Genomic DNA, 13,222 nt, shown 5'->3' with positions numbered 1-13,222 from the left:
TTATATATGGGATGCTTTTCGGCTCCAATTTTTGTTCCTCTGTAAGACGGTTAGAGAGATCTCACCGAGGAGACGTATATAGTACATGAAAGGATCAACTTTTTTTTTTGTACCGACAAAGACTAAAAATCAAAGTTGAGATAGTAGAGAAGGGAGAAACAACGTGAGGTGCCATTTGTTGTGTTGTTATAATTTTTTTGATGTGTTGTTATAATTTTCTGCTTTCATATGTTTCATTTGTTTTCTCCCGTAGCAACGCACGGGCATTTCTACTAGTAAATAAGGAAGCTCAAAGCTCAAAGCCGAAGCAACTCCCGTCCTTCCCGAGACAGACAGAGCGTCACACAGCCCTCCCCGTCGTCCGCCTGTCAACCAAAGCAGGGGAGCAGAGCAGAGAAGGTCGGAGGGAGCTCGATGGCGGCACAGCAGGTGCTGCTGATCCTGCTCCTCGTCTCGCTGCTCGCCGCCCGCCGCGCCGAAGCGTGGGGCAAGGAGGGCCACATTATGACCTGCAAGATCACCGAGGTACGCCGCTCTGCTACCTCCCTCACTTGCATAATTCAGCTAGATAGATCGAGCTGCCCGCTTGCTCGTGCTACGGGGAGAAAGTCTGGGAGGAAGGAATGCGTTAGCCCTGGTGCTGAATTACGTGTTGCAGAGGTACCTGTCGGAAGACGCGAAGGCGGCGGGCGAGGAGCTGTCCACCATGTGCCCGTGGGCGGACACTGTGGCCGCTCCACTACGCCAACACGCCCAACGTCTGCAACTTCAACAACTCCCGTCAGTACTCAGTTCCTCCTCCCCTCTCCATCTCTCCAAGTTCAGTTATGGCTGTCTTCCGTATGAGATGATGTCTAATTACGCCCCATTAATATCGGAAGTCAAAAAAAATCACCACCCGAAATGGTCTTCAATTTCGACTCGGCGTAAGTACGGGGCTGCCTCTAGTCATTTATGGAGATATTTCTTACACTTGAAAACTCTACAACACTCTACCTTAATAATACTACTATAATAAAACAAATGAGCAGACTGCAATAGATAACTGTGACATAGTAATCCATGGAGAAATGCCATTCTTCCTGTCCTCGTTTCCTTTGGTCTTCTAAAAAAAATCATTTAGCTATTTTTTTAATTGCGACAAAATATAATTTTTGAAACTAACAACATATTCCTAGTGCACAAGTGTAATTCCATATATTTAATTACAATTGTATAACGAACATAATACTAGACAATATACATGGTTATTTATACTTCTTAATTTTGAAAGAGATAAAATTATATTCTGGTGGGTGTACCAAGGAATAAACAAATATATCTAGTGAAACAAAAGGAGAAATAAGGAGGTCAAAAAGTTTAGTATAAACGATGGGAGCAGTTACCACGACCAAACGAGGAGAGGCGTTGCAGGCGGAGCTTGGCTAGGTAGGCCTATGAGGCAGCTATGGATGTCGCGGTCGAGAGGATGGAGGGGGCAGCGCAAGCATGGTAGACACCGCGACCGAAATAAGTGGGACGCGTTGGCATATTGCTCAGCAGCGGCGGGGTCATCGAGCTAGGGTTAGAAATGTTCATTTTTCACGACACGCCACACCACTGAATCTGGGTACACACCGATGGGCTTTATTGGGCCGAAACATGCAGAATTTTACCATCGCGATGTCACACGTATGAATCATACCGGTCCTCTTTTTACCACCGGTATCTCTAAAGAGCTCTAAGCTTCCAGTGGTTTGAGGGATTCTCGTTCATCAGCGTGTCGCTATCGCTAGGCCTACTGTAAGCAATTTAGCGATTGACTGCTGGTCGAATTTGGAGTCGGTCGGCGGCTTCACCCGTGCCGATTCAAGTCGGTTTCGTTAATTAGACGGGCACGGCGATAGCACATCCCACAGGTCGCTATCATCCCTTGCAAACCGACTCGGATGTCCACCGCTGTATAAGAGCATCTCCACTCGTCCCCCCGACGAGGCCCCCGAGCGACGTTTTTCCCATCCGGACGGCGAAATTCGGCCCAGTCGCGCCCCCGGTTCCTCGTTTTCGTCCGGATTTGGCCCTTCATCCATCCGGCGAGCCCACGCCATCCCCGGCCCCCCGGGGCGCGCTCGGGGACTCCGGACGAGTGAAAAGCGGGGAAGGGCCTGATCTGTCGGTGACTCGACGCACGAACCCCACCGCCACGTCGCTCAAAATCTCCCCCACCCCTCGTATCTCTCTCGCCGCCGGCACCACCCCGCCGGCTTGTTGCCCAGATTCCGCCGCCCCCCTTCCCCACCTGCCTATATTCCGCCGTCTTTGGACGACGGCCTATCTGGCTGCTCTTCCGCCGGCCTGTTTTCCGACTTTGGCCGGCTCCTCGTCGCTCGCGGCTCGGGTTGCCTCGACCACGCCCGTCAGGTGTTCGTCCATTTGCCTCGCCGGCCATGGACTCGGACGAAGAGGAGGAGCAGATGTTCGTCGAGCTTATGCAAGAAGAGATGGCAGCAGCCGCCCAAGACGACGAGCACATGATGATCCTCGGTTGCTTGGCGAGCATGTACGCCGGACTGGCAACTGGTCGACGTGGTGGATCGGCACCAGATCGCCGGAAGTGCAAGCCGAGACAGCGAATGGAGGGCTACTGCATGTTGTACGCCGACTACTTCGCCGACAATCCATTGCACGGTGAGAGTGTTTTCCGGCGTCGTTTCAGGATGAGCAGAAAGCTATTTCTGCAAATTGTGTATGCCATCCGAGACTTTGATCCCTACTTCAGTATGCAAGGCGGATTGCACCTTGGTTTGGTTGGATTTTCGTCACTGCGAAGTGCACGGTGGCTATGAGGATGTCCGGCGTATGGAGCTCCCGGTGATATCGCAGATGACTATCTTCGGATGGCGGAGTCCACCGCCCTTGATTGTTTCTACCGGTTCTGCAGGGCCGTCATAGCAGTGTTCGGGGACTATTACTTGAGATCACCCACTGTCGAAGACACTCAGAGGATCCTTGCAACAAATGAAGCTAGGGGTTTTCCAGGGAAGCTTGGAAGCATTGACTGCATGCATTGGCAATGGAAGAACCGTCCGTTTGCGTGGCAGGGAATGTACAAGGGTCACAAAAAGGCTGCACTGTGATACTTGAAGCAGTGGCTACCCATGATCTCTGGATTTGGCACTCTTTCTTTGGTATGCCTGGATCCAACAATGACATCAACGTCCTAAACTGTTCCCCGGTCTTTTCCAAGCTTGTTGAGGGTCATGCTCCCCCGGTGGACTATGTGATCAATGGTCGGCACTACAACAAAGGATACTACCTTGCAGACGGTATCTATCCAAAGTGGGCAACATTTGTGAAGACTATCTCCAACCCTAGCACCCCCAAACTTTGCGAGTTTGTCAAGAAACAAGAAGCTTGCCGAAAAGACGTCGAGCGTGCATTTGGTGTCCTCCAGCCAGAGATTTCTTGTCGTCAGGTTCCCCGCTATGACTTGGTCCAAAGATCGGATGTGGGAGGTGATGAAGCTAGTGTGTGCCTACACAATATGATTATTGAAAATGAGCGAAAGCATCCGGTTCCTTCCGGCTGAGCAAGAAGCACCATATGAGAGAGATGATCCTCTTGCACGCCCTAATCACCAGTGCCTCCATCATGGGCCGCCTTCTTTGCTATGCGCCAGAGATTCGAGACTCTACAATGCATCAATTCTTTGCAAGATGATCTGGTGGAGCACATATGGAGGCTCCGAGGCAACGCCAACGCCGACGCCAACTAGTCTGTCTTAATTTGTTTGAAAAATTGTGAAATTGTGTGCTTCATTTGTTTCAGCACTTGTTAAACATTGTACTGATTATCGCCGAATTTGTTTCAGCAATTTTCGTACTTTTGGTCGCCGAACTTGTTAAATTTGTTTGAAATATGTCAAATGGTCGAGGTTGGGGGTTTCCTGCCGGGGGGACGGCTGGAACTTCGGCGCTCCCCACGCCAAATCTTCATCCAATCCGGACGAATATTTCGCCGGATTTGGGCGTGGGAGCGCCAACGAGTGGGGATGCTCTAATTCCCTCTCCAACCACGTTGCTGTTTCATCTCCCAATCCCACCATCAGGATTCCAGATCTCTCCAACCATGACTTCAATTGCATCTGCACCGCCGAGCGGAGGTCCCAACGCCAAGTCCGCGGCGCGGGAGCTTCAGCACTGCGTCGTGCGCCGTTTCTTGGCGTTTACACCGAGGCAGAAGAGAGGGTCGTTGTGGATGCGGGCATGCGGCGCCTCTATGCATCGGATCTGAGGGCCGGGTGGGGCGTCCGCATTGTGCAGGTGACGGCTGCTCGCGCCTAAGGCCCAACGCAGGGAGCACGACGCCGTCATCCAGGAGATTGTCGGCATCGGCAAGGTACTGCCTGTTCCACATCTGCTCGAGTTCGAATACCCCATCTTTATTGCAGCGCAACGAATTTTGCATAAATCTGATCCCCTTGCAGTCTAAAAAAAACAAGTATTTTTGGTCTTCTGTGTCTGTTTAGATTCAGGCGTTCTGTTTCTCAAGTTCTTGTGTTAATACATGTAGAAACGTGCAGTTGATGCATGGTTTCAATGCATGATGAATCTCTTCACAATACGTGTATAGGTATTTTACCCCCGCTATAAAATTGTCAGCTCACGGATAATGGTGTTGGTGTTGCCACACAAATGGTTGCGTAATGGCAAAGTAGGAAAATTCCAAGTAACTGATTGTCTAGCACGTTAATTAGGCAGTAGTCCTACATTATCTGGTAGCAGAATGCTAGCTTGCCTGACGCCGGTGCAATTCCAGTACATCTCACTTACAGAATCTCAAGGTTATTCATCCAGCGACAGTCCCATCGCGCGGTGGATAAACATCATCTTCAGTGCGTGCGTGAGTGAGTGATAGAGAAACAGGATCTTCACCGCGTGAGGAATTGCAGCTCCAACGACTGTCCTGGCAGGCATGATGTGGAGATGGTGGCGCTGCCATCGACGTCCTACCCAACTTGTGGCGATCAATTAGTGGATTTAGTTTACAGATGGGACTGCGGCTTCTACCCCCTTGCACTCTTACCGATCGCTGCTTTACCGCTTTGGATAGGTTGTGAGGCGAGGCGACCACCAATGAGAACCTCTTCAGGTGCAGGTCAATGTCGCTCCCGTTTTACCACTGTTTTTTTTTGGTGCCTCCAGCTCTGACTTGATGTTGTTGACTTGTGCAATTTATTCAGCTAGGTAAATTGGGTCTGTTTCTTTTGTGCATGTATGAATTCTAAACCCAAATTAGAAAATTGCCCATATATGGTAGACGGGTGAAAGTCAAAAATTTCCCCTGCCACTCTCTGATGATTCTTGTTGTAAACCTCTATGTGTTGGGCCCTGCAACGACAAATCTGTTTAGGGGAAAGTGAATTGATAAAATATCTCAAGTAATTGTGTTTTCATTCTATATCAGTTGTCAACTCAAGCTGATTGATCTTGCAAATTAGGATAAGGATGCAAATTAGAGTGTCAATTCACTTTCCATTTTTATTTTGTTTCTGATATGTTTCTGACATCAGGGGCGCGGATTCGCCAAGCTAGGGCAAACAAAGCCATCCGGCCCTACCAGATTAAGAATGCGAAGGTCTTTCCTTCCAAAGAAAAAAAGAGCTATGCTATTGACCGACCCTTTCGTACATATTTATGGTTCTTTGGATTCAAACAACAATATCACCATAAAATGGAATAAGTGTGCTGCTGTTTCTTATATGTTGTATAAGTAGCACCCTTCACATCAACATATGTGCCTTCCATCTGAACATATTATACCACATCTCTTTTAATTAGTTAATAGATTGTGGCCTTAACAAGTGATCACATACTTCTCTACAAACAAATATCTCCTACTTTTTTATGGTAAAAATAAATAAAGTATCGTCTACTTCCCTACCTCCTTGACTAGAAATATGACGAAAAGATATAGCATGTATGATGATAGCTGATGATTTGAACATTTGCATAGATATGTTTGTCTTCAATTCTTAATCTCTAAACTGATGGGGCATATTTTGGTAATTATATATTATTTCTAAGTTGTACATGCACATTCTAATGCTGTTACAGATGCTCTTTAATCACCGATGCAGAGTTGCTTAGTTTTTGTCAGTTGTGCCGATTGGGAAAACGTGGTGTAGCTATGCTTCATGGCCATGAGTGCGCAAAAGATAATGATGCACCTTTACAAATAATAATTGATACGTTCTCATTTGTTATAGAGGGCTGATGGTTAGGTCCATAATCCAATGAACCATAGTGTTACTGCTAAGAACTGATACTCCCATGTTGCATATTTGACTTCTCATCTTCTCTGTGCTGGTAAGAACACCTGAAGTGTTCTTTTGGGACATGTTTTAGTTAAAAAAAAAAATTGTGTTAGATGATGACATGTTGGTTTAAATGATGGCTTCTAGATTATGCAACCCTTTTCAGGGCTTCCCTCTTATTTACTCCAAACTCGGCATCCCTGCTAGGTGATGGTAAGACCAACGAAAAAAAAATCCTTACTACGAAATACAATGAAGAAAGGGCATATTGGGGTGCCCTTGCTGAAAACAATTATTATAGTTGAAGTTTTTTTTGTTTGTCTACAGGTTCTAAGATGATATAACACTGAAGGTAAGTCTACAAGTGAATCAAATAATTTACTAAATACTTACATGCCTTCTTGAAAACGTTGGTTCTATCTGATTTTGGTATAGTTATCTTTCAAATTCACTGCTGCTAAAGGTTCTAAGATTGAAGTGTTATGAATTATGAACATTTGAATATTGTTATTTATTGATAATCTCAATTTATTTGACTACTTTTTTGTAGGAGAGGATTGATCTCATGAACCATGATTGATAGACATTGTTGTTGTTCTTTGTTTATTATAACTACTATATTAAAGCTGAACAGCTTCGATTTTTGACAGAATTTTGAGGCCTCTTGAATTAATCTATCGGTGGTGGTTGTGTTTTCTTTTTTTTCATCACCGTGTGGTTGTAGCAATTTACCTGTTAGATGGAGCTTTGCAGATGGTCAAAGCGGCGTCTGTCCATTGCCCCCCACGCGTGGGCTTTCTTATGGCCTGGCACGTGAGACCTCTCCAGTCTCCAGTGTCTTCTCTCTATTCCTCATTATTTCCCATCGAACCACATCGGCCTCTCTCTGATTCATCTCTTCGCGATCCCGAGATTTTCGTGTGCTTCGCCGGCTGCTCTGGCCGACGGCGACTGCCGAGCAGGAATTTCCCCCCGCCCAGGCTCTCCGCTACCGGGAGATCCCCTGGCAGAGCTCCTGTTCTGGCCGACGGCGACTGGGAGCAGGAATTTTCCTCTGCCCGGGCTCTCCTCCGCGAGATCCCCTGGCAGAGCTCCTCCGTGGCCGGCGGCCATGGTGAGGCTCGGCTCCTCCTCCTTTGTTGCGGCCGTCGACGAGCTGCTTTCCTCACATGGAAACGGTTCCCGGACCCAAAGGCTGGTGCGCCGTTTCGTTGCTTGACTGCCGGTGGTCTGTATCTTGAAGAGGAGTGGCTCTCAACGACTCCCTTTAGATTCGCCGCTTTACGTCCCCGTGGGCTTTTTCGATAAACTTCCCAGCCTCTATTGGTTCATTGTCGCCGTTTGCCCGGCCGGACCTTGTGTGTCGGCCGATTTCGCCGGCGACGAGCCATGGTGCCGTGTCGCGGCGGTCGGGCCGCATGGCGAACATGTGTACCATGGTGGATAATGCGGCGGCAGCCTGGGCGGATAAGTTCGCACTACAGCTGGAGATCGCTCCGTTCCAGGTGCGGCCTTTGGTCTGGGCCAGGCCAACCCCGCGCAACTTTCTACGACCGGTGGAGATGAAGCGGGGCTGGGGCGACAGGGTTTGCGGCAGCCAATCCATTGACGAGTGTCCCTGGTGGTGACGTGCGGTCCGGTCTTGGCAAGACCAACGCCTGGTACTCGCCGGCTGAGCGGCCAGATTGAATTGGGGGATGTGCCTTGCCGTCATGATTCCCGCATCCTCCGGCGTATGCGCGTCTTGGCCTCTTCGAGAAGGTACTGGTCGCCGTGCTAGAGCTCTCCGCACGAGGCGAGCTCGCTGTCATGGTCCTCATGGATGGTCCCATCTGAAGATGTCCAGCGCCGGCCTCCACGTCGACTCGGCTACAGGCAAGGCCTTCGTGCACCACTACAAGCCGGCACCGTCATGTAGAGGGAGGCAGCGGCGGGCGACCTAAGGAGGTCCGGCCTCATCTTCTTTTTTCTAGATGTCATCTCCATCGTCAGACCTCGCCGGTTCCCTCCGCAACGGCGACAAGCTCATCGTCATTGACTTCTTTTGTCCACTGTCGTGGTGCCAATCGCACTCTCCACCCTAAGGTATACCGATGCTAATGCAATCATGCTGCTTTCCTTCTACGGAAAACAATAATGGCGGCCATTTAGGCCGTCCTGTTCCTGAAGGCCATCTAGCAATATGAGTGCTGATCCTTAATTTTTCTTTTTCAGTTGATTGTTCACTGTCGTAATATGACTTGAGGATGGCCGTTGCCACGGAGCAGAGGGAGGTGAGTTTAGCGGGAGCAGTCCCTCCGCAGAAAACAAGTAATTTTGACTATCTAATCTACAATCGTTTCATTCAATGGGTATTTGGCTATTTGTGCGTGCATCTTTCTTCTTGAAAGAGTCAACTAGAGTGATTATAAAAGAAACGCCTGCAGTATGCTATATGCATTTGCTTTAATATTTTTCAGGAAATCCTGAAACTTGCGATATTAAGAAGGTTAGCTGCGGTAAGGGTGGAGCCGCACTGGGTCTGCATCTCGAAGAATAACTTCCACTCAGTTCATTATCGGCGAGGCTGCCATTCTTCGCCTGGGGTGCCTGCGCATGGCGGGCAGACTGGGTCCGCATCTCGTGGTCATGGGCGCGGCCATCGTGGTCCGTCTTTGGTTGCTGTCCCTTCTTTGCTCCTTGCTTGGTTGGATCGGACTGCTGTTGTGGCTTTGTCATTGGAAACTGATGCATAATTCATTCTTCGAAGCTGATGCAAGGAGGCGGGAGATTTGGTTGGGCAAGTGTCCAGTTGTTTTTGCACCGTCGCCGTTTACTTATTCGAGTTCTTGTGCTCCTGGTATGTGGTTTCTTATTTTCCCCTGCTCCTTTTCCTGAAGCTTATGTGGTTTCTGCACCGTGGCCATACCTTCATTTTGTTTGGTATTTGTATTTTCTTCAGGGCCTTATGTGGATTATGATGATTATTGTCCTGATGATTGGCCTCTTCCGAGTGGTGTTTTTATTGATGATGACGGTTATTCTGATCCATCTACTTCTGTCAGCGATTTGTCTGATTGTGTCGGCTGTCTGTGGTTGGTCATGGTACTTCAGCGGATGGCTTCCGTGCCTTTGCATTTTCCATAGCTATTGCCCTTGTGGTAATGTAGGAAATTTAAAAAACAGGGTTTAGGTCTTAGTGACAAAAACAAGCTACTAATGTTCAGCATACAATCTGGATAGCCATCCTTGGTCACGGTCATACATGTATTGCAGTATGGATTCAACCTTCAAAATAAATGTCATTAGTTGGATGCAGCTTTTTAGGGGCCATTCTTGTGTTCTTGAATCCAACTTGAAGTTTACATCTGTACATGCTCGTGAGGAACATGAACCAACTCGATTTGTTGTTTCTCTACCCAATTAAGCTGTTAATATCCCCCCTCATTTATCTTACATAATAATGATGATGTTGAATTTGTTGTTTACAATAGTATATGGTTGCTCAACATGTTAAATAAGGCCCGCAGTGGCATGATATTCATTTTGGTTACTAAGCTTTGCAATCTTTATTAATAGAATTATGGTAAAAGTCATTGCTCGCCGTCCATTCACTTTCTATAGTGGAACATTCCTGTGAAGATGCACACATTTTTTGTAGATTATTTCTTTCGTTCTATTGAATTGTTATAAGATGCATTTAGGGTACAAGAATAGTTTGCTTCCTTGGTTATTGGGACCAGCTGACACTTCAGTGTTCTTTTGGTTCTGAAATTAGCAGGAACAGCAGGAACAGACATGTTTGTTGCATTATCTCAGCCTAATGCTATGCTTAATAAGATAGATCCTCTTTGCAAGGTGCACTATTATACCTTATGTGAGAAGATATTCATGTATTGTTCCATACATAATGCAATTTATATTTATCTCTTTCACTATTCATGCAGACCTCCGGTAACAAAAAAAAAGATTCACTTTTATGGAATGATGGTTATTACATTTTCTTGGTAACTCATGCAACATTTTCAGCATGCCTCGATGCAATATATAGTCAGGTGCAGTGTGATTGATTTTATTTATGGCTTAGTGATCTTTCCCTGGTCTGGGTTTGTGGATTTTCGTTGCTGCAGAATTTTTTTTAAGATGGTTATTAATATCAAGGTGTTTATTTCTGTATTCACACTATAAATTAAAATGTCACAGTGTAAAAGATCCATAATAATGCCAATTTTACTAATGCATTTCTTTTGTGGGATGTTGCTTCTTCACCATCTTGACAACAATTGTTTTCCATTTTACATGCAGGTATGCATAATTCTTCTAGATAGCAATCAGATCTTGCTTAGGTTTAGTGTTCACGTATGGGTTCTGTTTATTGTAATGTGAAATAACTTACTTCTGCATATTAAAAAAAAATCAGTTTGCTCTTAAATGACATGGGGCACATTTTGTACCTAGCAGGCAACATAATACCTTTTTGACATAGATCTGCAAAGTTTGAAAATGTCCGATAGCAATCGGATTTGGCTAAGCTTTAGTGCTCTCACATTGGTTCCAGTTTTTATAATATGAAATAACTTCTTTGCATGCTGAAACTTTGTTGACTTCCCTTCCAGTATATTGATTAATTTGGTTGCTCTAAAAATCAGCTCATAGGATAGTGCAAGAGAGAACATTCATTTACTCACAATTAGTGGATTATTAATTATCATATTGCCCTGATTACGGTTCTTAATTTGTGTACTTTTTTCCTTATTTTCCTAGGCTATGAGCTTTGTTCTTTTTTTTCTGACATCCAATGCTCATGGGGTGAGTTCCTCTTATAAATTTATCGACCTAAGTCTGTTTGTCACTCTGGATGTGGTATAATTTATTTCAAAAGGAAGAGTTTGATCACACGTCAATCTTGCGTCGACTAGCTAACTATCACTCAGGACTAGAGTATTTCGATACCCTGACATATTATTTTCTAAGTGGCTGGTATTCTAATTCAGCATTAGGAGCCATCCACAATAATTGAAATGCAGTGTTCTATGATGCCGGTGAGGGTGAGCAAACTGACTTCTAGCATGAAATGAATGTTGGAATAAAACTTCTTAATGGTGATGCATATAATTACCATTGGTATTGGTGTCCAAATATTGCACCAGAGCCAAGATAATCCTCTTTTTTACATATTTGTTACTGTTTATTAACATGAATACCTCATTTCTCTTATAATTTATCTGATTCTAAATTGTTCTCAGGTTTGTGGTTCGTCGTATAGATACATGAAATCTGCAACAACATTTCAGTATGATAGCACCAAATCTAGCAACTCCCTTAACTATATTGCTAAATACAATTTCGGAACTACGAGCATGTTTCCCATGTGTATAATGATATTCCTTGTTCTTGACGCATCTCATTGCTTAGTTGCTACGAACATCGAAGGTTGCTGTATTTTTTGTTATCATCTTTGGTTACATATGTACTATTATTCAGTTTTTTTCATTGGTACGAAACAATGCATTATCTATCAATTCATAGGTGGTGGGCATGTAGTCTATTTCAACTTAACATGTTACTCCCTTTCAATTACTTTGCCATTCTTTTATTTTGTTTTTATTTGGTTCTCTATAAAAGGCGATATCTTGCACACATGGTAACAAATATTTTCCCGTAGGGAAGATCGGTGGTCATGAACCAATGCATATATCTATATTTTCTCTCTCACACACTAAGTTCACTCCTAAAACTTCCAAGTATGGTAGCCAGACCGTTTTGGTTGACCAGTATCATTATGCAAATTATCGACTACGTTCTTCCATATTTTCAAATAGTCTCTAACCTTGCAATGATTATAATTAGCACACAATACTAGAAGTCTCAATAGTAATGTACCTCCGCTAGCAATTTTAATCCATAAGCAAGTTGTACCACAATCTTACACACGTATTCATTCGATCTTACGCATTTTCGATCAGTTAGCCACGGGCACAGGCGTGGCGTGCCGCCGCGACAGCCATTGCTAGTTATATGGAATAATCAATCGGGTGGGGAATGTAAAACTGTTGGTTGTTGGTGTGTCCGAAGAAAAAAAAATACTTAAAGGCCACGCACTAGATGATATCAAACATGTGTCCATAACCAAGCATTATATAATTATGCAGATTCAGTTAAGCAATCTAGTGCAGATGAACCGTCCATGTACCTCTGTAAGCAAAGAAAATGCTAAAGCATTCAACCCTCAGCTTTCCTTTTCGAGGGCATATCTCCTTAACAGAAGGAGGAAGTCAATTACAAGAATCAACAACTGACTAGAGACAACCAGCATCGACGAAAACACCACGCCCACACCAACAAGGAACCGTAGATGTGCAAAGCTCAACACCTGCATTCAGTCATTGATCCAAACAGCGCACGGAAAACACATAAAAGATATACGCACACTGAAATCAGATAATACATCACAGGCACCTTCACACTTAACAACACAAAAGGGTACACGCACATGAACACAACAGCCAAAAACACACACGGTTTCCACTCACTCCTCGCCACCGAAAGCTAGCCCCAACTTTGTTGTCACATCGACACTCTCCTCGGCTATCTCACGTAGGAGTTGCAATCCCTCAATAAGCAGATACCTCAGCGTCTTCATGGCAGCAACAAGTGAAATCGCTAGAGCAGTATGCATATCCGTACAATAACACGAGTAGTCTTGCAAGTCGTCTAGAGCAATGCCCCATACTGCGAGCAATGCCTTATACTTGGCGATCACGGTGTTCCTGAAAGCTCGGTTCATGTGATTACGACGGTGCCAGATTCACTCCTAATCAATTCGCGTCGTCCTACACGATGTCCATGTTTTCATCTCAGCACACAAAGCAAGTGATGAGGGGTGTCTTCTTCAATGGCTTGCATGTCCAAGAATACGCACCCTGGTAGCACAACCAACATGACAAC

The 13,222-nt window shown here is 45.4% G+C and overlaps 1 long non-coding RNA gene across 3 annotated transcripts; it reads left to right on the top strand.

Moving 5' to 3' along the window:
• Nucleotides 1–4,003: 4,003 nt before the first annotated feature.
• LOC127340950 (uncharacterized) lies at nt 4,004–11,804 on the top strand. 3 transcript variants are annotated; one of them, XR_007875060.2, is made up of 6 exons: nt 4,004–4,377; nt 5,552–8,380; nt 8,510–8,605; nt 8,755–9,134; nt 9,237–10,132; nt 10,222–11,804. It is a non-coding gene; the product is annotated as an uncharacterized lncRNA (long non-coding RNA). The 3 variants fall into 3 exon arrangements; XR_007875059.2 differs by having other exon boundaries at nt 4,011–8,380; nt 8,510–8,568; XR_007875058.2 differs by having other exon boundaries at nt 4,011–8,380.
• Nucleotides 11,805–13,222: the final 1,418 nt, after the last annotated feature.

This window comes from Lolium perenne, chromosome 3 (assembly GCF_019359855.2).
Source record: "Lolium perenne isolate Kyuss_39 chromosome 3, Kyuss_2.0, whole genome shotgun sequence".
In the NCBI taxonomy this organism is placed as follows: domain Eukaryota; kingdom Viridiplantae; phylum Streptophyta; class Magnoliopsida; order Poales; family Poaceae; genus Lolium; species Lolium perenne.
This window is presented reverse-complemented; position numbering and strand designations above follow the sequence as displayed.